Here is a 23,116-nt window from a genome sequence, read left to right as displayed (position 1 = left end):
TCCACAGATGCGCAGACACACCCCCTGTCCCCAGTGGGCACAGGAGGCCCACTTCTGCTGGCCAGCTAAGCTTAATCTCTTATGTTCCAATGCAACTCACAGATAAAATGTCTGAGAGCCACCCTTGCAGGGCCACCACCCTAAGTGCAGCCCCTACAAATTCCTTCAGCTGGCACCACCCCTCTTCCGTGGGGGACGTGCTCTCTGTTCAATGGCATCGCCCACCAGGCCACAACTCCAGCCCATCAAAGGCCCGTGGGGAGCTGGCTTGGGATCTGCTGAGATGATAAAACTTCATGGCCTCTGCAACCCCTGCAAATTTTGGGCTCTGTCTTGTCTCTGGAGAGTTAGCAGGAGTTCTGCCAAGGCAGGATCCTGGCACAACCTCCACACCCATCGGGCAAAATAACAAAGAACAGAGACATCTACATTTTTAGAGGAACGTCGGATGGAAGGTAGGCATGGACCATGGCTCTCTCTGCCATCCTGCTTCTCATTCTCTTCACTGGCCTCCTGCTCCTCTGGGGCTGCCCTGCCTCCCGGGGCCACCTCCCCACTGGACCCTGGCCTATGCCCGTCCTGGGAAACATTTTGCAAATGAACCCCAAGGATTTACTCAAGTCATTGTAGGCAGTGAGATGGAAGGGGCACCAGGGGGTGGAAAGCAAGAGGTGGATGAATGGGAAAGAGCTCCCAGTTAGCAAGGGAGCTCAGGGAGGCAGGTCAACTTTGGATGGGGTTCCCCAGACTCCCTTGGGAGCTGTCTTCTTCCAGCCATGATCTGGCCCTAGATATGGGATAGAGAAGCTACCAGAATTCCTACGAGAAGGAGTGGAGGATGGGTTGAGTTAAGAAAGAAGTATCTTTGTTTTTTTTAATTAAAATAGTTTATTGGAGTATAGTGGATTTACACTCTTGTGCTAGTTTCAGATGTACAGAGAAGTGATTCAGTTAAACATATACATATATTCATTCTTTTCAAATTCTTTGCCCATATAGGTTATTACAGAATATTGAGTAGAGTTCCCTGCTATATAGAGGTCCTTGTTGATTACCTGTTTTATATTAATATATAGATGGGTGTGTATGTTAACCCCAAACTCCTAATTTATCCTGTCCTGCCTCTCTGCCTTATATTTTCTCTTCAGTAACCATAAATTTGTTTCTACATTTGTGACTCTGTTTCTTCTATTTTGGAAATAAGTTCATTTATATCATTTTTAAAAATTGTATTCCACATATTAACAACATCATAAGACACTTGTTCTCTTTCTTACTTCACTTCATTTGATAATCTAGGTCCATCCACGTTGCTGCAAATGGCATTATTTTGTTCTTTTTTATGGCTAAGTAATATTTCACTGTATACATACACCATATCTTCTTACCCAAGCCTCTGTCAATGGACATGTACTTTGCTTCTGTTTCTTCCTTATTGTGAAGAGTGCTGCAGTCAACATTAGGGTGCCAGAATCTTTTCTTTAAAAAAAAAAAAAAAAAAAAAAACTTTTAACACAGTTCCCTGTACAGTTTAATAACAAGTGCCAAATGGGTTTTCAAAAAGTAGTCATAGTAAGGATAGATAATGATCATTAGTACTTTGGAAGGTGCAGTGAAAGAGTTGCTTCTTAAGGCCTTCTTTTTTAAACAAAATTTTTAAAATTTTTGGTCGAGCTGAGTCTTTGAGGCTGCTTGTGGGTTCTCTTTAGTTGCAGAGAGCAGGGGCTACTCTCTAGTTGAGGGTGTGGGCTTCGCATTGTGGTGGCTTCTCTTGTTGAGGAGAACGGGCTCTAGGCACACGGACTTCAGTAGTTGTGGTACATGGACTTAGCTACTCTGTAGCATGTGGAATCCTCTCGGGCCAGGGATCAAACCCGTGTCCCCTGCAGTGGCAGGAGGATTCTTACCCACTGTACCACAGAGAAGTCCTGTATCATTTCTCTAATTCACTTTATATTGGAGTATAGTTGATTTAGAATGTTTTGTTAGTTTCTGCTGTCTAGCAAAGTGAATCAATTATACATGTAGATATATCCACTCTTCTTATGGTCTTCCCTAATGGCTCACACAGTAAAGAATCTGCCTGCAGTGTGGGAGACCTAGGTTTAATCTCTGGGTTGAGAGATCCCCTGGAGAAGGGAATGGCAATCCACTCCAATATTCTTGCCTGGAAAATCCCACAGGCAGAGGAGCCTGGTGGGCTACAGTCCATGGGATCACAGTTGGACATGACTCAGTGACTAACACACACACACTCTTTTTAAGATTCTTTTCTCATATAAGTCACTATAGAATATTGAGTAGAGTTCCCTGTGCTGTACAGTAAATTCTTATTAGTTATCTATTTTATGTCTATTAATGTATATGTGTTAATCCCAATCTCCCAAGTAATCCCTCCCTTCTTTTATCCTTGGTTACTGTAAGTATGTTTTTTGTGTGACAATTTCTGTTTCACAATTTTAATTAATTTTTTATTGGAGAATAGTTGATTTCTAATGGCGTGTTGGTCTCTGGTGCAGCAAAGTGAATCAGCCACACACACACACACATATATATCCACTCTCTTTTAGACTCCATTCCCATATAGGTCATTACAGAGAACTGAGTAGACTTCTCTGTGTTATGCAGGAAGTTCATATCAGTTACCTATTTTGTATATTATCCTGAGTATATGTCAAACCAGTCTCCCACGTTTATCCTTCCCCACTTTCCCTCTAGGTAACCATAAGTTTGTTTTCTACATCTGTGACTCAGTTACTGTGTCTAGGTGTTTTAGCACCATTTTTTTTAGATTCCACGTATATGTGACACCATATATTTGCCTTTTCTATCTGCCTTACTTCACTCAGTTTGACAATCCCAGGTTCATCTGTGTCAGTGCAAATGGCATTACTTCATTCTCTTTTATGGCTGAGTAATTGTCCATTGAATATATGTGCCACACTTTTTTTATCCACTCCTCTATGGATGGACATTGCTTCCATGGCCTGGCTATTGTAAATAGTGCCACAGTAAACACTGGACTGCATGTATCTTTTTGAATTATGGTTTTCTCCAGACATATGCCTAGGAGTGGGATGGCGGGGTCATATGGAAACTCTATTTTTAGTATTTCTGAGGAACATCCATTCTGTTCTCTACAGTGGCTGCACCATAGTGGCTACATCAGCAGTGTAGGAGGGTTTCCTTTGAAGAGAGAGATTCTGATAGACTTGAGACATTGAGCTGTGGTCCTGTGTGGGTTGAGAAGGAGAGATTCTATAGCTTGGATGTAGGAGTCTCTGTAATTCTTAAAAGCAAAGCTAGGAGGGCTCTTGGAAAAGCCAAGAGAGGAGGATACTCGGGGTCAGGTAATATATGTGAGGCTCGGAGGAGACCACAGAGTTCCAGTCTCTGCTCTTCCCTGATGGGGCTGCAGCCTGCAGGGTAGGCTAACTGGGAGGTGTGATCCAGGGGTTAGGTGGAGATCCGTCTCTTGAGTTAGAGAGTGAGACCTGGACTCTGCCCTCACAGCTCCAGGAGAAATACGGGGATGTCTTTACCGTTCACCTGGGGTTTCGGCCTGCTGTCATCCTGTAGGGGTACGAGGTGATGAGGGAGGCCCTGGTGGATCAGGCCAAGGCGTTCTCTGGCCGAGTGCAAGTCACCATCCTTGACCCTGTCTTCCAGGGATCAGGTGAGTGGGGGACGAGGGTGAGGATTAGGGAGGGGAGGAGGGAACATCCCATGCGCCTTCAAAACCTTTCTTTCATGCCCCACCATCAGGTGTGGGTTTGCCAATGGAAAGTCTTGGAAGGTTCTACAGTGATTCTCTGTAACCACCATGAAGGACTTTGGGATGGGGAAGCACAGTATTGAGGAATGAATCAAGGAGGAGTCTCGGTGTCTGGTGGAGGAGCTTCGGAAATCCCAGGGTGAGTGCGGGCTGGGTGGAGGTGGGGGTGAGATGGGGACAGAAAGAAGAAGAGAGAAATGCGGAGACAGGTTCAGGAATAGAGAGAAGGAGACATAGACAGAAAAACAGAAAATGGTAGAGAGAGAGACAAAGTGAGACTAGCAGAGACAGAGAGAGAAACAGGCAGAGAAAGCAGCCAGAAGCACAAGAGACCAGAGACAGAGAGAAAACAAAAGACAGAGATACTGAGGACACTGGCAAAATGAATCTGGGAGCAGAAACTGCAAGAAAAAGCCATACAAAGATAAAGGTAAAGAGAGATACAGAGTCAGAAGAACATGGAGTGTCAGTGAGGTCAAGGGTAGATGGGGAGTTGGAGAGAGAACGGAGAAGAAGGGGTGAGCCTGAAATAAAGAGTCAAAGATAAGACCAGAGAAAGTCGGCCCAAGACAGAGAGCAAGAAAAACTACAAGAGACACAGATGTGGACATTCCCAGAAAGAAAAATAGGAGACAGAGAGGAACAATGAAAGCAAAGAAAAAAAGAGGAAAACCATCAAACAAGCTAGGCTGGCACCAGTCAGGTCAGTCTCCTGGAAGGACAATACAGGGCACCCCCATGACAGACCTCTTCTCCTCAGGGACCTACCTGGATCCCCACTTCTTCTTGAACTCCATCCCTGCGAACATCATCTCCTCCATTGTCTTTGGCAAGCACTTTAATTACCAGGCCCCTCAATTATTACAGCTCCTACATTTAATGAATGAAGGCTCTGTCATTATCAGCTCCTTCCATAGCTAGGTGAGGCTAAAGATTCCACGGTGGGCCAGGAATCAGGGTGGGTAGACCCTGGGAAGAGGTCAGATGCTTTCTGTCCTGATCACCAAAGGCAGAAGGCATTGAGAGATCAGTTTTATGTGCACACTCCAAGCCCTGACCCCTCCCAGGTGAAGCCATCCGTCAGTCTGGGTGTCAGAATCAGGCCTTGGACAAGGATGGGCTTCGAGAGAAGAAACCTCAGCAGATGAGACAGTGACTGGGGCTGGATGCAGAGGTCCATGTAGCACTGTGTGTGTGTATGAATGTGTGTGTGAGTGTCAGTGTATGTGTGTGAGTGAGTATGCTCAGGTGGGAGGCACACCTTCCAAGTCTGCAGGGTAAATAGTAGCCTTTGTTGTTGTTGCTACATGTGCAGCTCAGAATATCAACACTCACAGAACCAGTCCAGCGAGTATAATGGGTTCTGGGACCTTGTCTGCACCCTGTAGGTGTTGGAAATCTCCCCGGGCATTTTAAAGCACTTTCCTGGCACACACACATGCTTGTACAGCATGATTCAAGAGGTGAAATATTTTATCACTGAGAACAGGGAGAGGCACCAGAAGATGCTGGATCCCAGTGGCCCTAAGGACTTCAAGGATTCCATCCTGCTTTGCATGGACAAAACAAGACCTGCCCCAGATGGGCATTGGGGATGGGAAACGGAGTGATGGAAACTGTACTGACATTGAACTAATATCTTTGGATGTGATTACATGTTTTTTAAATGTTGAAATATTTCCCTAAGGATTAGCAAGAAAGCCAAGGTCCATAATCTCCCACCATTTTTTCCTATGCCTCCCCAAGCCTTCCTCCCAGCAGCCTTTAAAGAGCTGGTAATTAAGCAGTTAACATGTGTCCAGTAAGCTCTCTCTGAGACACAGCTCACTCCTTCCCCAGTTCTGACAGAGTCAAGTCTGTTCTGATTGGTCAGGCTCCACGTATATGCAGATTGATAGAGACCAGTGGCTGTTCTGCTTGGTCTGGCATGTGCCGTGTGCTGTGCTGTGTTTAGTGGCTCAGTGGTATCCAACCCTTTGTGACCCCATGGACTGCAGCCCACCAGGGTCCTCTGTCCATGGGGCTTCTCCAGGCAAGAATACTGGGGTGGGTTGCCATGCCCTCCTCCAGCGGGAATCTTCCCAACCCAGGTCTCCAGCATTGCAGGCAGATTCTTTACTGACTGAGCCACCATGAAAGCCCAAGAATACTGGAGTGGGGAACCTATCCCTTCTCCAGGGAATCTTCCCTACCCAGGAATCCAAGTGGGGTCTCCTGCATTGCAGGCAGATTCTTTACCAGCTGAGCTACCAGGGAAGCTTGGCAGTTGTTAAATGTCTTCATTCGCATCTCTGGAATGTCAGCTGCAAGGGCCAAACAGGAGTGCAATGACATCCAAAGACAGAAAAACAACAACAGGAGAACAACAATCTCAACAATTTAAACTCTACATTCATTGAGCTTGAAAAGTAAAAGTGTTAGTCGTTCAGTTGTGTCCAACTCTTTGTGAGCCCATGGACTGTAACCTGCCAGGCTCCTCAGATTGGAATTCTCCAGGCAAGAATACTGGAGTGGTTGCCACTTCCTTCTCCAGAGGATCTTCCTGACCCAGGGATCAAACCTGGGTCTCCTGCATTGCAGGCAGATTTTTTGCCATCTGAGCTACTAGGGAAGCCCATTGAGCTTATTATACATTATATCATGACAACCCACCTGATAAACTAAGCACATAGAATTTTTATTTCTTGCATAAAGGCACACAGTAGGACCTGTGTTTTAAATCCAGAGCTTTGGCTCCAGAGCTCACCCTTTTAGTATCTTATTGGCCTTGGCTAGAGAAAAACAGATCAGGAAAAAGAATGATGGGCACAGAGGAATGTGGTGCTGGTAGAGAGGGAAGAAGACTCTAAAAAGTGAAATCTTTGCAAGGCGAGACATTAAGAAGCATCCATCACTGTCTCTAGGAGCACTCAGATCCTGAGAGTGAGTTTCACCAGAAAAATCTCCTTAACACAGTGCTCTCACTGTTCATTGCTGGCACAGAGACCTCCAGTGCCACTCTCAGCTATGGGTTTCTACTCCTTAAAAATCCTGATGTCTTTAGGTGAGCTGGGCTTATGGGAGGTGGGGACGATGGAGGGTTGAGTGTCCCTGAGGCCATACTGGAAGGTGGTTGTCTGATGAACTAAGACAAATAAGTTTTGTCCTGAGTAGTCTGAAAAATAAAAAATCACTGCTATTTGGGCTTATAATAAAAGCACAAAGCATTTGAAGTGGATTACGCCAGTTTACGAAAGTACATGGTTTTTGACAGCTACTCTTTGAGTTTGACAAAAAAACTTGACTTTCTGAAGTATATTGCCCATTTACAATTAATTAAAGAGCCCCTCCATTCAAGTTAATGGTCTGCAGATCAGACTTGGAGATGCTCTCACCTGATCACACACCGTTATTTCACAAGAATGAATTTAAGGCCAGAGTGGGGAATGACGTATATAAAATTACATAGCATGTGAGTGGGACAAAAAGAGATGACACCAGTTTTACCTGCAACTCATTTTTAGCTGAAAAGAAAAAAACACATCCTGAAGTGTTGAATGAATTTCCACCCACCCATCTTTATCCAAGTTATCCTTATGTTGTAACTAGAGTGGAAACATCACACAAGACTTCCCTCAAAGAAGCTTCTAACTTCCTTTTTGATGCTTTCATTAAGAAGGAATGGTAGCCTAACATCTTTAGTAAAGAATTTACAAGATCCTCCCATCAGGCTGCAGGTCATTTTTAGGTCACTTGGTTGAGTCCACTGTTATGGATATTTATTGACATACCCTCCTCCCATCCTAACAATCCTTAGAGGAAGTCCAGGCAGAAATCGACAGAGTAATTGGTGCACACCATCTCCCAGCACTGGAAGATCGGGTAAACATGCCTTATACAGATGCTGTCATCCATGAGATTCAGATTCATTGACTCTGTCCCACTTGGCCTACCCTACTCTGTCATCAGGGACACTCACTTCCGGGGATATTATTTCCCAAATAATGAGAGATAATTATTATCTCTCATTATATATATTATATAATCTGGTCTCAAATAATAATGTGAAACCAGAGGGCCACAGACTATTGGTTGGAAGGTGTTGGCCACCTCCAGTCTTATGGTTTGTGTCAGGTTCGTGACTACAAGAAGAATTCTTATTTCCAGATTTTTGTGGGAGGGAGGGAGATTTTAGAAAGAGAAAAGTCCTCTCCCTTTTGCTCTGTTGTATTTTTTTTCTTTTTTTACCTTTACAAGATGTTATGTTTGCTGAAAAAAGTACCATGTACTTATTGAAACTTGTTATACAGTTGACCACAGGAAAAACCATAGCCTTGACTAGACGAACCTTTGTTGGCAAAGTACGTCTCTGCTTTTGAATATGCTATCTAGGTTGATCATAACTTTCCTTCCAAGGAGTAAGCATATTTTAATTTCATGGCTGCAGTCACCATCTGCAGTGATTTTGGAGCCCCCAAAAATAAAGTCTGACACTGTTTGCACTGTTTCCCCATCTATTCGCCATGAAGTGATGGGACCGGATGCCATGATCTTCGTTTTCTGAATGTTGAGCTTTAAGCCAACTTTTTCACTCTCCACTTGCACTTTCATCAAGAGGCTTCTTAGTTCCTCTTCAGTTTCTGCCATAAGGGTGGTGTCATCTGCATATCTGAGGTTATTGATATTTCTCCTGGCAATCTTGATTCCAGCTTGTTTCTTCCAGTCCAGCGTTTCTTATGACTGTGGTCATGTATGGATGTGAGAGTTGGACTGTGAAGAAGGCTGAGCGCCGAAGAATTGATGCTTTTGAACTGTGGTGTTGGAGAAGACTCTTGAGGGTCCCTTGGACTGCAAGGAGATCCAACCAGTCCATTCTGAAGGAGATCAGCCCTGGGATTTCTTTGGAAGGAATGATGCTAAAGCTGAAACTGCAGTACTTTGGCCACCTCATGCGAAGAGTTGACTCATTGGAAAAGACTGTGATGCTGGGAGGGATTGGGGGCAGGAGGAGAAGGGGACAACAGAGGATGAGATGGCTGGATGGCATCACTGACTCGATGGACTTGAGTCTGAGTGAACTCCGGGAGTTGGTGATGGACAGGGAGACCTGGCGTGCTGCGATTCATGGGGTCGCAAAGAGTCAGACACGACTGAGCAACTGATCTGATCTGCTCTGATACAGTTGACTGGTTTTATAATCTGTGTTATAATCTCTCCTTTATATGAACCCATATGTTTATATATACCTATAAACACAATGATTGGTTCCTACTGCATCTGTTACTATGCAATTTATGTGTCCAGCGTTCATGTCACCTTCCCCTCTGGTCTTTATGTCCATACCAATGTAATTTGCAATTTGTGTGTGTGGCTTTCATTTTGAAATATAACCATACTCTGTAGATATATTTTTCAGGTCAATGCCTATGTTCTAACTCTTATCTTCATCCTTGATTATGTTACTGAGTATTGGTGTTTCTAGGTGTATCACCTAGATATCTAGGTGATCAGGTGCATCTAGATACACCTGATATTTGTGTATCAAGTTGATATAATGTATCAATTTGCCCAATGAACAGTATCAAATTGCCCAATGAACAGCACCCATCTGATTATATTCAGGCCCCAGTCTGAAGTCCTGGAGACAGCTTCTTACAGGGCTCTGTTGAGTCAGATGTGAACCTTTCAGTCGACAGATCATAAAAAAGACCCAGGGGTCTTGGGGATAAGGAATCAGGGTGGTTGGTGAGGATACCTGGAGGGATGGGACACTATTGACCAAATAGGGCAGAATTATTTCAACATTCCTGCCACCAACTATAGAGCCACACAGTAAGTGAAGCTCCTTATCTGCTGAAAATCCAGCCGCTCTTTGTTGATGGCCATGTGGGCCCATTTGTCTTTGACGTCCTCTTAGGGCATTACTGTGTACCCCATCCTGAGTTCTGCCGTCCATGACCCACGCCACTTTGAGAAGCCAGATGCCTTCTACCCTGGCCACTTCCTGGATGCTCAGGGGAAGTTCAAGAAGCCACAAGTCTTCATTCCATTCTCCATAAGTAAGTCATGTTCTTTCTCCCCCATGGGAATGTCTGCTCACTCCCACTCTGTATGTGACTCTCTTGATCCAACTCCAAACCCTGTGTGAACAGTTTGGGAGAAGATGAGGAGTCTAAAGGGAAGAGAAAGCAAGACATCTTCAGAGATAAGAATAGTGTGAGGGGGAAGGATAGGGATGACGTATGATGGGGAAGGAAGATGGAGACTCAGTCAGTGATAGAGATAAAGTGAGAGGCAGAGAAACATACTTGCACACAGAGAACAGACAAATAAATGATCCAATATTGAGCACCTCCTATGTGGCAAGAATGGGGAAAGGTGTTTATAATTTTTCTTTCAAAATTAAATAATGACATTTCTCTCATTTTTATACAAAAAATGAGGTATGAAGTAAAAGTGAAAATCGTCCGTAATTCATCACTAAACCTGACCTATTAGTACTACAGAGAATGTCCTTTAATGGTTTTATTAATATTTGCTCACACACAAAGGTAGGTGGTGGATAGGTAAATAGATAATAGGTAGGTAACTTAATTAAAAGTAACAAGAAAGGAAGAAAAAGAAAGAAAACTCCTTAATTTGTTTCTTGTTAGCTGATTTCATATTTAAAAATACAAGCAAGACTAGAGTGAGATATATGAGACACTTAAGGCACAGAAATGTAAGGAATATTCAGTCCTAGGTTAACCCTGATTCAAAATGCATTCCTAGGATTATTCTGTTATCATCACTTATGAAATAATTCAGTTTTGGCCACTGACTTGAAATTCATCATATTTGAAGTGGTTATTCTCCTCAGGTCTATTTCTGTTTTGGGGTTCTTTTTTTTTTTTTTGGTAATAATCCATATCCACACTGATTCTCTAATCTGTCTTTTTCAGCTATATAATATTCTTTGAATTATTAATATTATATCTGTACATATATTTAAATATTTTCCAGGGGACATTACTCTTCCTTTTTTTTTTTTTTTGTAACACATTTTATTTTTCTTGAGTGTATTTTAGAATTATTTTGTCAAAGGCCCAAAATATCCCACTGGGATTCTACTAGGATTAATCTAAATTTGTATTTTGATTCTGATGCTTTGCCAAATCTCCATTTTTGATAGTAATGGTTTAGTCACTAAGTCATGTCTGACTCTTGCGACCCTATGGACTGTAGCCTGCAAGGCTCCTCTGTCCATGGGATTCTCCAGGCAAGTAGACCTGAGTGGATTGCCATGCCATTCTCCAGATCTTCCCGACCCAGGACCCAGGGATCTAACAGGTGTCTCTTATGTTTCCTGCATTGGCAGACGGATTCTTTACCATGAGCACCACCTGAAGCCCATTTTTGATATGTCCTAAGCAGCAGCAGAAGCAGATAAAAGATAGTGTGTTCATTTAGTCCTTGTACCACTGGTGGCACCTTGAACTTTTTTAAAACTAGGTTTTGCATATTTTTTGCTAAATGTATTCCTAAGAAACACGGGAGAAGATTGTGGCTATTGTTTGTAGGGCCTCTTTGTCAGCTCAGCTGTGGGCTGCCATAACAAAATGCCGTAGACTGGGTGGCTTAAAAAAATAAATTTATTTTCTCACAGGTCTGGAAGCCACAAGTCTGCAATCAGGGAGCCAGCATGGTCAGGTTCTGGTGAGGTCTCTTCGTGGTTTGCATGCGGCCACTATCTTGCTGTGGATTCGCATGCAGCCTGGGGACCGTGGTCTTACTTCTTCTTCTAAGAACGCTCTCCTCTCAGGGAGACCCCACCCTAATGAGCTAATTTAAACCTAATTACCTCCCAGATCCCTTCTCAAGATACCGCCGTGGGCATTAGGACTGCAACATATAAATTTTGGGAAGATAGGCTTCAGTCCAGAGCACTCTTCTAAAGGCATTTCAAATTGTTTTACTAAGTATATCAGAAATCCACTCACCTTTTGGGGTGTGTATGTCTGTCGTAATTGAACAAATTCCCTATATTACTTTTATACCTTACAATGTTTCATTTTATTCTCTTGGATTTTCCTAATAACTGATGTTAGCAGCTGTAAATGATGATATTTTGAGTTAATTGTTTCTTATGTTAAGGTCACATGTCATGTTTTCCCTAATATCAAGGACTAGCACTTCTGGAATCACATGAAGCAATAGCACTGATAGTGAGCGATCTTGTCCAAGTCCTAACTTTAAGGAGAATATTTTTATTTTCTCTATGAAGCTGAATGCTGGCTATTGCCTATTCCAGATATTTTATGGCTACTCTACCATATATTTTTCTCAACTGTAAATCAAACTAAGGAAATGTTTTTTTCTCCATATTTTACAGTAAATTCTTTTTAAATTTTTAACCAAGATATTACACTGAGTATTCTCAATAATCTTTTCAGCTCTTGTCAAGAGGATCAAATTGTCTTCCTCCTTTGATCACTTAAAAAATAGTCGCTGTCTCAGTGTTGAATCATTCTCTGTTGTAGAAGTGGAACAAGAGAGGCTGGCAGGGTGAGCAGGTTACTTGCTCAAGGCCCGGTAGGAAGTCATGTTCTGCGGAGGTGAGGGCGGGGCTAGGCTGTAATAAATAATCTGAATATCTCAACAACTTAAAATTAAAAGGTTATTATTTTCCTGCTCATGCTACATAGAAGGGGAGGATCGGGAAAATAAGCCCAGTAAGCACTTGAATATTCTTCAGAGTGTGCAGTGTTAATCTGATTTAAGATAATTAATAAGGTTATCAGGAAGCTTAAAGGCGATATCGGATCGCCCTGCACCGCAACACGATTCTGTGCCTCTCGCATCAATACCTGAAGTTGTTGCCGAGACGGTAATTCATCATGCTCTTGAATTGTCAATCTCCTCATCTGATTTGCTAGAGACTGTCTCCGCCGTGCGTACCAACCTTTCCGGCAGCCAGCGCGGTGCTTCGGCATCCTGTGGGAAAACACAAACATGCCCTCGTCCCCAGATTAGTACTGGATCTGGTCCATACCATTTTCCTACAAGTGGGTCTTTCCAAAAGACTTTAGGTCTTATTGTTTGTGCATCAAAGTTCCAAAATCGCTGTGCTGCTGAACGGCCACTTATATCCAATTGTAAGAAATTTAGAACAAATAAAGCATGGTTTAGAGAGTTGGAGGGGGTATTGGGATACAATTTTTCCTTTTTTAGTTTTTGCAATTGATGTTTGAGAGTTTGATGTGCCCGTTCAATAATTCTTTGACCTTGAGGATTATAAGGGATACCTGTTTTATGTGAGATAGACAATTGCGTACAAAATAATTGAAAATTTTTTCCAGTGTATCCTGGACCATTGTCTGTTTTTATGGTTTTAGGGGTTCTCATAACAGCAAAACATTTAATGCAATGAGCTATACAATGTTTGCTAGCTTCTCCGGATTGTAGAGAGGCATGTAAAAAGCCGGAGAAGGTGTCAATAGTAACATGAACAAATTTTTGTTTACCAAATTCAGGAATATGGGTAACATCCATTTGCCATATATCGTTTGGCAACAATCTTCGAGGATTAACTCCATAGTGGGGGACGCTAAAAAACTGAGGACACGTTTGACATTGCTTAACAATCTGTCTGGCAGCTTTTCGAGTAATGTCAAATTGAAGTCTTAAGCTATTGTTGTTTTGATGGTGTAAGCTGTGGGAAGTTTTTGCCATTTGTTCCAGTGAAGGAAATATCATACGTGTAGCTTCATCAGCCAAAGCATTGCCTCGTGTTAAAGGTCCAGGAAGTCCAGAGTGAGCACGAATATGACCAAAATAGCATTTATTAACTCTGGAGCAAATTAAATGTTGTATATCATGAAAAAGAGTTTGGATAGTAGAATTCAGGGTACCAATAAATGGAACAGTCTCAATAGTGTTTAAGGCTCTTATGATATATTGACTGTCAGAATATAAATTAAATGGAGCAGAAATTTGTAATAAAGCCTGAAAAACAGCAAATAGTTCTACTTCTTGAGCAGACTTATAATTAGTATGCCAGGTGGTAGTATTGTCTTGTATAATCAAACTAGCTATTCTATTAGAAGAGCCATCAGTAAATACAGTTAGGGCGTCGGCAAGGGGCTGAGAAACAACGATTTTTGGGAAGAGAAATTGGTGATAATGAGCAAATTGCAAAATTTTATCTGAGGGATAATGATTATCAAGCCGTCTACTAAAACCAGCTAAGGCAATAACCCAATTGTCGCTAAACTGAAACAGCCAGTCTTGCTGAATTTTAGAAAATGGAACACATATAAAATGTGGGTCTCTTCCTAGATATACAGTGGATTTTGACCGCCCAAGAGCTATTAGGGCAGCAACCAAATCATAATAGGGGGTTAATACCCGAGAGGGAGAGGCAGGCAAGTGAAGCCATCTTAAAGGCAATCTTTGGAATAAGACTGCTGTAGGAGCATGTTTAGTAGGAGGAATATATAAACCCCATTTTTGAGTATAGTCACAATAAGTAGCTTGTTGTTTAGACAGGGCCTGTTCAACTTTATCTAAGGCTTGCCTTCTCTCCAGAGTCAGAGTTCGGGGAGAAGTTGGATCAGGATCACCCTTCAGAATATCAAAAAGAGGCTTCATTTCTCCTGTAGTTAGCTTCAAGTAAGGTCTTATCCAATTAATATCTCCTAACAGTTTTTGGAAATCATTCAAGGTAACCAAATTATCTTTACGAATTTCTATCTTCTGAGCTCGAAACCATTTTTTTTCCAGAAAAAACCCCAAATAAGAATAGGGGGGGAAGCGTTGCACCTTTTCTGTTGCAATAATCAAACCATAATTCTGTAATGCAGTTTGCATATAAGCGAATGTTCTTAATAGCAACTCCTCATCTTCATATGCCAAAAGAATATCATCCATATAATGAATAATATATACTTGGGAGTACAAGGACCTAGTGGTTTTTAAAGCTTGAGCAATAAATTTCTGACAGAGAGTAGGACTATTAGCCATTCCCTGAGGTAAAACTTGCCACTGATATCTTTTCATAGGTTCTTTATAATTTGTAGAAGGGACACTAAAAGCAAATCTTTGACAATCATTAGTGGCAAGGGGAATAGTATAAAAGCAGTCTTTTAAATCAATAATAATTTTGTAAGTATCTTTTGGAATGGCCATGGGGGTAGGCAACCCCGGCTGAAGGGGGCCCATCAATTCCATTGTTTCATTAACCTTTCGTAAATCTTGTAATAGCCTCTATTTACCTGTTTTCTTTTTAATGATAAAAATAGGTGAATTCCAAGGTGAATTTGAGGGGGTAATATGGCCGAGAGCAAGCTGTTCCTGCACAAGCTGATTGGCGGCCGTGATTTTTTCTATTGATAGGGGCCACTGATCAACCCATACTGGATCATCAGACTTCCATTTTATCGGATCAGCATGGATTGCAGGACGATCAATGACCCCTCCTAAAAACATCCTATACCTTTTCTATCATTCTTAACTGCAGGGATCAGGGGTTGTAAAGGCCCTTGTGAATTTATCCCCAACCCCTGATGGGGCAAAAGGCCTTGGTCTAACAATTGATTACTAATCTTTTTATCTGGACTATAAAGATATACCCCCATATTCATCATAACATCTCTCCCCCATAAATTAACCGGCAGTCTTGGCAAAACATAAGGTTTAAAATGTCTTTCATGTCTTTTTTCGTCCCTCTATTTTAAAAAGGTTGAACTCTGTTCTGGGTCATGTGATTGTCCAATGTCTTGCAAAGTAGAAATTACAACCTGTTTAGGCCATTCATCAGGCCAATGTTTTTGAGATATAACAGAAACATCTGTACCAGTATCTAAAATACCTTTAAAAGGCTTTTCTTGAATATACAGTAGAAGCTCAGGGCGTTGCTTATTAATGGCCTGAATCCAATAAGCGTCTGAAGACCCGAAACCTCGGGATCCTCGTTCTTGCCTAATGGCTTTTCCAACTGGAATTATAGGAAGTAGAATTAATTGAGCAACACGTTGACCAGATTGTATTACTGTTATGCCCTGTGGTGAATGGGCCATAATTTTATTTCACCCATATAATCAGAGTCTATGACTCCAGGGGCTACTAATAAACCTTTTATCGTAGTACTGCTTCTCTCCAATAGGAGGCCCACAGTGTTCTTCGGAAGAGGGCCAAAAATTCTAGTTGGCAAAGCCTGCATGCCCATTTTTGGAGTTAATACTGTGTAGGTGGAGGAACTGAGGTCTAATCCTGCACTCCCTGCAGTTGTTCTGAACAACTCGGTAACAGTTCTGCGTTTTGGCCTTGAAGCGTCTCCAATTTGGTCAGATTTTGCATCGCCCCATAACATTGTTTTGGGGCCTGGGGCTGGCCCCTCACCCAGTTTCCCGAGACCGGAAGAAGTGGCTTTCCCTGTAAGTCAGTTTTAGAACGGCAATCCCTTGCCCAGTGTCTGCCTTTCTTACACCTAGGACAAAGGTTAGGGGTTTGAGCAGGTCTCCGGGCCTGCTTCTGCGGGCAGTGGGCGGCCTGATGACCCATCTGGCCACAAGAAAAGCAGCCAGAGCCAGGGATTCGAAGCCGACCACTAGTTTTATCCCGCTTTTGTTGTTGATACAGTACTTCTTTGACTGTCTTTCCTTGTAATGCCGCGGCCAAAGTTATGCCTTGAACGTATGAAGGGCCGATATCAGCACAAATCCGTATATAGTCAGATAAGCCTCCCTTTTTTCTGTAAGGTCTCAGGGCAGCTTGACAAGCCGAATTGGCATTCTCATAAGCAAGCTGTTTAGTCAACACCATCCCCGCCTGTTCATCCCCTATCATTTTACCAATTGTCTCAAGCAGGCGGGCAACAAAATCCTGATATGGCTCATCTGGCCCCTGGCGAATTTTAGATAAATCTTCAGTCTTTTTATCAGAATTTGGAAGCTTTTTCCATGCTTGTAGAGCCGCAGCACTAATCTGAGGGTAGGCTCCAGGTAAATAATTAAGTTGACTATTAGTGTCTCGATATTCTCCCTCTCCCACCATCATTTCATAAGTGGTGTTCAGTCCCTGTCACCGGTTGATATCGGCTGTGATCTCACATTGCTCAGCAAACTCAGATTTCCATAGTAAATAATCTCTTCCAGATAAACAAGCTTGAGCAACCTGTTTCCAATCATTAGGTGGCAGATTTTGATTTCCTAAAGCCTCTATAATAGCCTGAGTAAACGGCGCAGTCGGGCCATATTGTGCACAAGCCATTTTTAACTCTTTCAGTTGTTTAAAGGGCAGCGGCTCATAATACCTCTGCTGTTGATCATTTTCAAACACTGGATAGATTTTTGAAAACCCGGGAATATGTTCTCCTTCTTCATTAGCTCGCTTAATTGCTTGTTGAAGAGGAGATAATAATATCTCACTTTTAATTTTTATGTTTTCACCGGGCAAAGAAGCAGGGATAGATATAAGCTCTCGCGGTTCTACAAAAGGCGGAGGTGGATCGAGTCCAGCAAGAACCGAGGGAGGATATGCTGGAGGCACAGGCTGGCTGGAGTGGGAGTCTCCCTGTGCATCCTTTTTTACTGCTATAACAATCTTCTGAATTAAATTCTCCAGCTGTTTTTCAGAAAGCCCTGAATGCTTTAATTCCCCTTTTCCTGGGGGGGATTCCATGTTAACCATCATCTCCCAAGGCATATCTTCTCTATGGTTCTCAGCCGCTTGTTCATTTAACTCTTTCTGTTCATCAGAGCTTAACACATCATCATTCCCTCCAGCCTTATAAGCTGTTCTCTCAGGCACAGCATAAAGCGGCTCAGGTGATGGAGCAGAAGGCTCTGTAACTTTGGGTCTTGTGGAATCTCTGAGAGCCGTTTGAATTTTATGTCTCTCATGTTCAGGATCCAGGCAGTCTCTTATGAGAGTCCACAAAGAAAAAGCATCCACAGGAACACGATTGGGACCATGTAAGGAATAATATGTCTGCAATTGTTTTCCTACTTTTTTCCAAGTTTCCAGACTAACTGTTCCTTCCTCTGGAAACCAGGGACAAACCTCTTTAATAAAAAGTAAAAACTTTTCTAGCTGTAACTTATTTACATGAATTCCCCTACCTTTTAACATAGTTTTCAACATATGTACAAATAACTGGCGGCTATTGCCTTGTCCCATGATTTATTACTCTCGACAATCACCCTCCCTGCCCTTTACTTTTAATTACTTAGGAATTGCTCTTTACTTACCTCAATCTTGGCGGGCAGCGGCCGTCGTCGCACTCCGATTCTCGGGTCCCTGTTCGGGCGCCACCTGCCGGAGCCAGCCGGCAAAGTCGATCAGGTCCCGAGAACGTGCACGGCGGGGCTAAGAAAGAAACTAAAGCAAGAGACTACAAAGATGGGGTCGAGAGGGTCAGACTGCGTCCCTTCGTGGTGACGTGTCTGAACCTCTCGACCCCATCTTTGTAGTCTCTTGCTTTAGTTTCTTTCTTAGCCCCGCCGTGCACGTTCTCGGGACCTGATCGACTTTGCCAGCTGGCTCCGGCACTACATGCCCATCCCTGACCATAACAGTCATGTAGAAATGGGGGCTAGTGGGGACTCTCTCCTGACATATGAAGAAACAGGGAAAAATGTATGACATGCATAAGTTTAGACCTCATTTCACCAGATAAAGGAAATCTCATCCAAGTTCAATGTGGCAGAGAAGTTTATGCACCAAGAGATGTACTGGGAATACTTAATGAATGAACAGTAATGAACTTGGCCACACACACAAGGCAGCTCTCTGGGCTCCTTTCCTTCCCATGAGACTGTGGGTCAACAAGATGCAGTTGAAACTCTTGCCCAACCCAGGAACGTGCTGGTCCCTCTCTTGGATACTCCAGTGGACACAGCCTATGCTGAAGTCGGTCAAGGATATTCAGGGTTCCACCTAGATGGACCCATTGGTGATAGTTGACCCCGTGTGGCAGGACGATGTGAGGAGTGGTCATGAGAGTCAGAAAAATGGGTGCAAATGTGGGCAGGGTGTTATTTAAAGTCTCTATCAAGCATGATGTGGGCATGACTAGACAGTACCTCCATGGGTTGGGGTGTAGGGATTGAGTCTGGGAGGCTGACTCTGTTGCCTGCTGATGGTGGGCAGAACCAGGGTGCTGGGAGGAGGGTTGAAGTGACCAGAAGAGTGTGGACACTCAGAAGCTTAGAGCAAGCACCATGTATCCACTGGGTAGAAGTAGGTCAGTATTTGATCAGCCAAGTCCCCACCTACACCAGGGTAGGCCAGAGGTTTCAGCTCCCCTCTACCCCTCTCTGGGAAGGTCCTCTGGAGGAGGAAATGGCAACCCATGCCAGTACTTGCCCGGGTCCAGCCCTGGCTGATCCAGGGTATTCGAAGGAGAGACGGCATAGGCAACCTATTTATTTAAATATTTATCAAAGATATAAAGAGTAATAGTATGAGGATAGCTCAGTGAGGAAATTCAGTGGAGAAAAGAGGTTGAGTAGCTTGGTTTATGCGGGAGACCAATAAAACTTCAAGACAAGAAGTTTGCACCACTTACGTAGGCCGCAGGCGTCCTTCCGTTCTCCCGAAGGAGAGGAGACACTGAGGCCTCCCTGGTCGGATCTTAGAAGCCCAGGCATAATTAGTAAGCATGGTGGGTTCCGCGCTCCAGATGGAGACTCAGCCAGAGTGAGAGAGAGCGCGACATGGGGAGACCAAGTTTCGGTGAACAAGGCCCGCACTTTATTTTCCAAAGTAGTTTTTATACCATAAGTTATGCATAGAGGATAATGGGGGAAGGGGTGGAGTCATGCAAGGACAGAAGTTCCTGGTTCTAATTGAAGCCAGGCTTTCAAACTTATCATATGCAAAAGTTCAGGTGATTTACATCATGGCCTGTTAACATTTTAAGAAACATATTTCTCTAAAGGTGATTATTCCAAAGTCAGGCACCAGCCTCCAAAAAAGCATTGGACAAAGCTGCGTTCCTATAGGGCAATGGTGAGGTGGGCTCAATCAAGAAAAGAATTAACTCAAGGGTCCAAAGTTACAAACATTGAGGCTACTACTTACATGTCTATACACCCATTATATCAATCAATACACTGCCAAGGACACAGTAGGTAAGGGGTATGGAGACTTAGCAGCTAACATTGGCCCAGTAAGTGAAAAACCCTTCACCAATACAATTTCTAATCAATCTTTTAACTACTCAAAAGAATCTGTATTTAGACAGTTTAGAACATCTCCTGCCTCTCACAGTTGGGAGGCTCTGAACAATCACATGTGGCCGGAAAAACCTATTCAGGCAGGCTAGAGGATTTCCAAAGGAGTTTGTAGGTTGAAACACTGTCACACCCAGGAATTATTAACTGGAGCTGTAAGCTAACTCTTTTTTCAGAGAGGTAGTGGGGGACAGCCCCCCGTAAAGTCAGAGGTGTGGGTGGAAGCACAAAGCAGAAAGTAGGCAGACTCTGGTTTTGGGGGTAGATGCTCGAGAATTTCCAGGGAGACTCCTGAGGCTCGATCCCGCCTTTGCATATGCCGAGCCTCCTTCCTCATGACCTTTGTCATGTGTGGAGCTCCTCGTGCTGGCTCCCTGCAGTGATAGAATTCCAGTTGAGCTATTCCAGATCCTGAAAGATGATGCTGTGGAAAGTGCTGCACTCAATATGCAATATGCACTCAATATGCAATGTGCCGGCTCCTGGCAAGTACTCTTCCCTGGAAAATCTCATGGACGGAGGACCATGGGGTTGTGAAGAGTTGGACACAACTTAGCAACTAACCATCACCAACATAGAATTAGAAGTGCTTGACATGTAAATCTATGTAAATGAGCATGCAAATATCCTTAGATTTTCACGGTGGGCAACCAAGTGCTCTGTAGGGCTCTCCTCATTGACACTGTCTCCCTTATACCCGCAGGAAAATGCCTCTGTCTGGGTGAGAGTTTGGCCCGCTCCAGCCCTTCCTCATCTTTACCTCTTGCTGCAGAATTTCTCCTTGGGGTTTCCCAAGGCCCCTGTGAACACTGAGCTTACACCAGGGGTGAATGGGCTGGGGAGACTGCCCCCTGTGTTCCAGGTCAGCTTTCTACCCTGCAGGGGAGGGGGAAGGCAGGAAGAGGCTCAGATCCCCTCTGAGTCCTTGTATGCAGCCCCTCCCTCTGTCCAGAATTAACATGTGCAGGTTCCTGACTCCTCCCTGCTCACTCTCTCCTGTGGAAAGTCCCTTCTGTGGTCTCCCCATCATCCAGCCTGCTGTAGTCACCCTCATCCCCAGATGGCCTGTGTTGTTGAGGATATTTCAGGGTCAAGAAATACCTACAATATATCAGTGTTACCACCCCGCTAGCACAGTCTGGATAACTGAAGCCCCAGAGGAGGACAAGATTTAGACCCAAGCTTACCCAGAGCAGCAGCAGCAGCACCAGGTTTGCTGCCTGTCTTCTTTGTCTCATTTACTCTGCTCACCCCTGCCCTCCTCCTCTCTCCTTAAACTGAAATGGCTAGTCCAGCCCTCAGTGCTGTTTTCCTGTGTGACTTCTAAATATCTCCCTCCCCTCTTTGATTTTATCCTTTAAAACCCATGAGACCAAAATAATGTTCTGTTCTCTCTGGCCAATGGCTATCTGTGCTCCCTTTGCTCTCTCTCTCTTTTAGATAAATTCACATATCTTAACATTAACCATAACAATTTTAAGGCGTACACCTCAATGGTATTTAGTACAATCATGTTGTGTAACCATCAATTTTATCTGTTCTGAAACATTTTCATCACCCCATAAAAACCTCCATGCCATTAACATGTCAGTCCCCAATTCTCTCCTCCAATTAACCCCTGATAACCATGACTATGCCTTTGGCTTTTATTTTTCAGATGAACTCATCAATTCTGGAAATTTAATATAAATGGCATCATACATGAAGTGATTGTTTCGGCTTTTTCATTTAGCTTAATGTTTTTAAGTTTCATTCACATTTTGGCAGGTATCAGTACTTCATATCAGTACTTCATCTCCTTCATGGCTGAATAGTATTGTGTTATGTGGAAAAACCACTTTTATGTATTCCTTCATTAGTGGACCAAATCAGTCAATCCTAAGGGAATGAAGTGAAAGTCACTCAGTCGTGTCTGACTCTTTGCGACCCCATGGACTATACAGTCCATGGAATTCTCCAGCCCAGAATACTGGAGTGGGTAGCCTTTCCCTTCTCCAGGGGATCTTCCCAACACAGGGATTGAACCCAGGTCTCCTGCATTGCAGGGGATTCTTTACTGGCTGAGCCACAAGGGAAGCCCAAGAATACTGGAATGGGTAGCCTATCCCTTCTCCAGCGGATCTTCCCGACCCAGGAATCAAACTGGGGTCTCCTGCATTGCAGGTGGATTCTTTACCAACTGAGCTATCATGGAAGCCCAATCCTAAGGGAAATCAACCCTGAAAATTCATTGGAAAGACTGATGCCGAAGCTCCAATACTTTGGCCACTTGATGCAAAGAGCCAACTCATTGGAAAAGACCCTGATGCTGGGAAAGATTGAGGGCAAGAGGAGAAGGGGGTGTAAGAGGATGAGGTGATTAGATAGTATCATTAACTCAATGGACATGAGTTTGAACAAACTCCCAGAGATAATGAATGACAGGGAAACATGGTGTGGTGCAGTTCACGGGGTTGCAAAGATTCAGACATGACTTGGTGACTGAACAACAAATAGGTACTTTTTACTTTATTGCTGGAGGAGAGGTGTGCCCAAGTGCAAGCCCTGAGGTGAAGCATCCAGATCCCAGGTCGTCCTCATCTCCCCTGACCCATTCTAAACTGTTGTTCGTAAGGGGTCAGGGATTGACTATCTCCTCTTCTGAAACTTCTTTCTGCTGGAGAGACCCTAGCCTTCCCTAGCTTATAGAATCCCTCACTGAATATTCTCAGACCTGTAGGGACCTGGACCACTCTGTTGGAATGGGTTGATTTCCTTGAGTAATCATAAGGTTTAGTTCCAACTATTGGAGCCTGGAAGACACAAACTTAACCTAACCTTTAAACAAACAGGGGCTGAAAAGAAGAACAACAATAGCCTTGAAGGGTCTAGAAAGGAAAGGAACCACATTAACATTGGAAGGGCTTTCTTAACCGTTGACCAGATGGGGAGGCGATGTCACCCCTTTCAAGAAGCCACTCTGCTTTGGTATATATTTTTGTTAATCTCGAGATTCAAGTTTAATATGTTTCTCTATTTTTATAATGGAAGTTCTGGACCTATTGGTCTCAGATGTCTTTATTGGACCAAAAATTCTTAGTCATAGGTTGACCACAGTAGGGTAGATAACAGAGCATGAGACATACGTAGTAATATGAATTTATATGAC

At 43.4% G+C, this 23,116-nt stretch overlaps 2 pseudogenes; both read left to right on the top strand.

Annotated features, from left to right (window-relative positions):
• Positions 1 to 468: 468 nt before the first annotated feature.
• Positions 469 to 23,116, top strand: part of LOC109571731 (cytochrome P450 2B11-like) — a 34,016-nt pseudogene continuing 11,368 nt past the window's right edge.
• LOC139177253 (cytochrome P450 2B9-like) lies at positions 6,782 to 20,926 on the top strand (annotated as a pseudogene).

Source organism: Bos indicus, chromosome 18 (genome assembly GCF_029378745.1).
Source record: "Bos indicus isolate NIAB-ARS_2022 breed Sahiwal x Tharparkar chromosome 18, NIAB-ARS_B.indTharparkar_mat_pri_1.0, whole genome shotgun sequence".
NCBI classification, from domain to species: domain Eukaryota; kingdom Metazoa; phylum Chordata; class Mammalia; order Artiodactyla; family Bovidae; genus Bos; species Bos indicus.
Note: the sequence above shows the minus strand (reverse complement) of the source record. Positions and strands in the feature narration are given on the sequence as shown.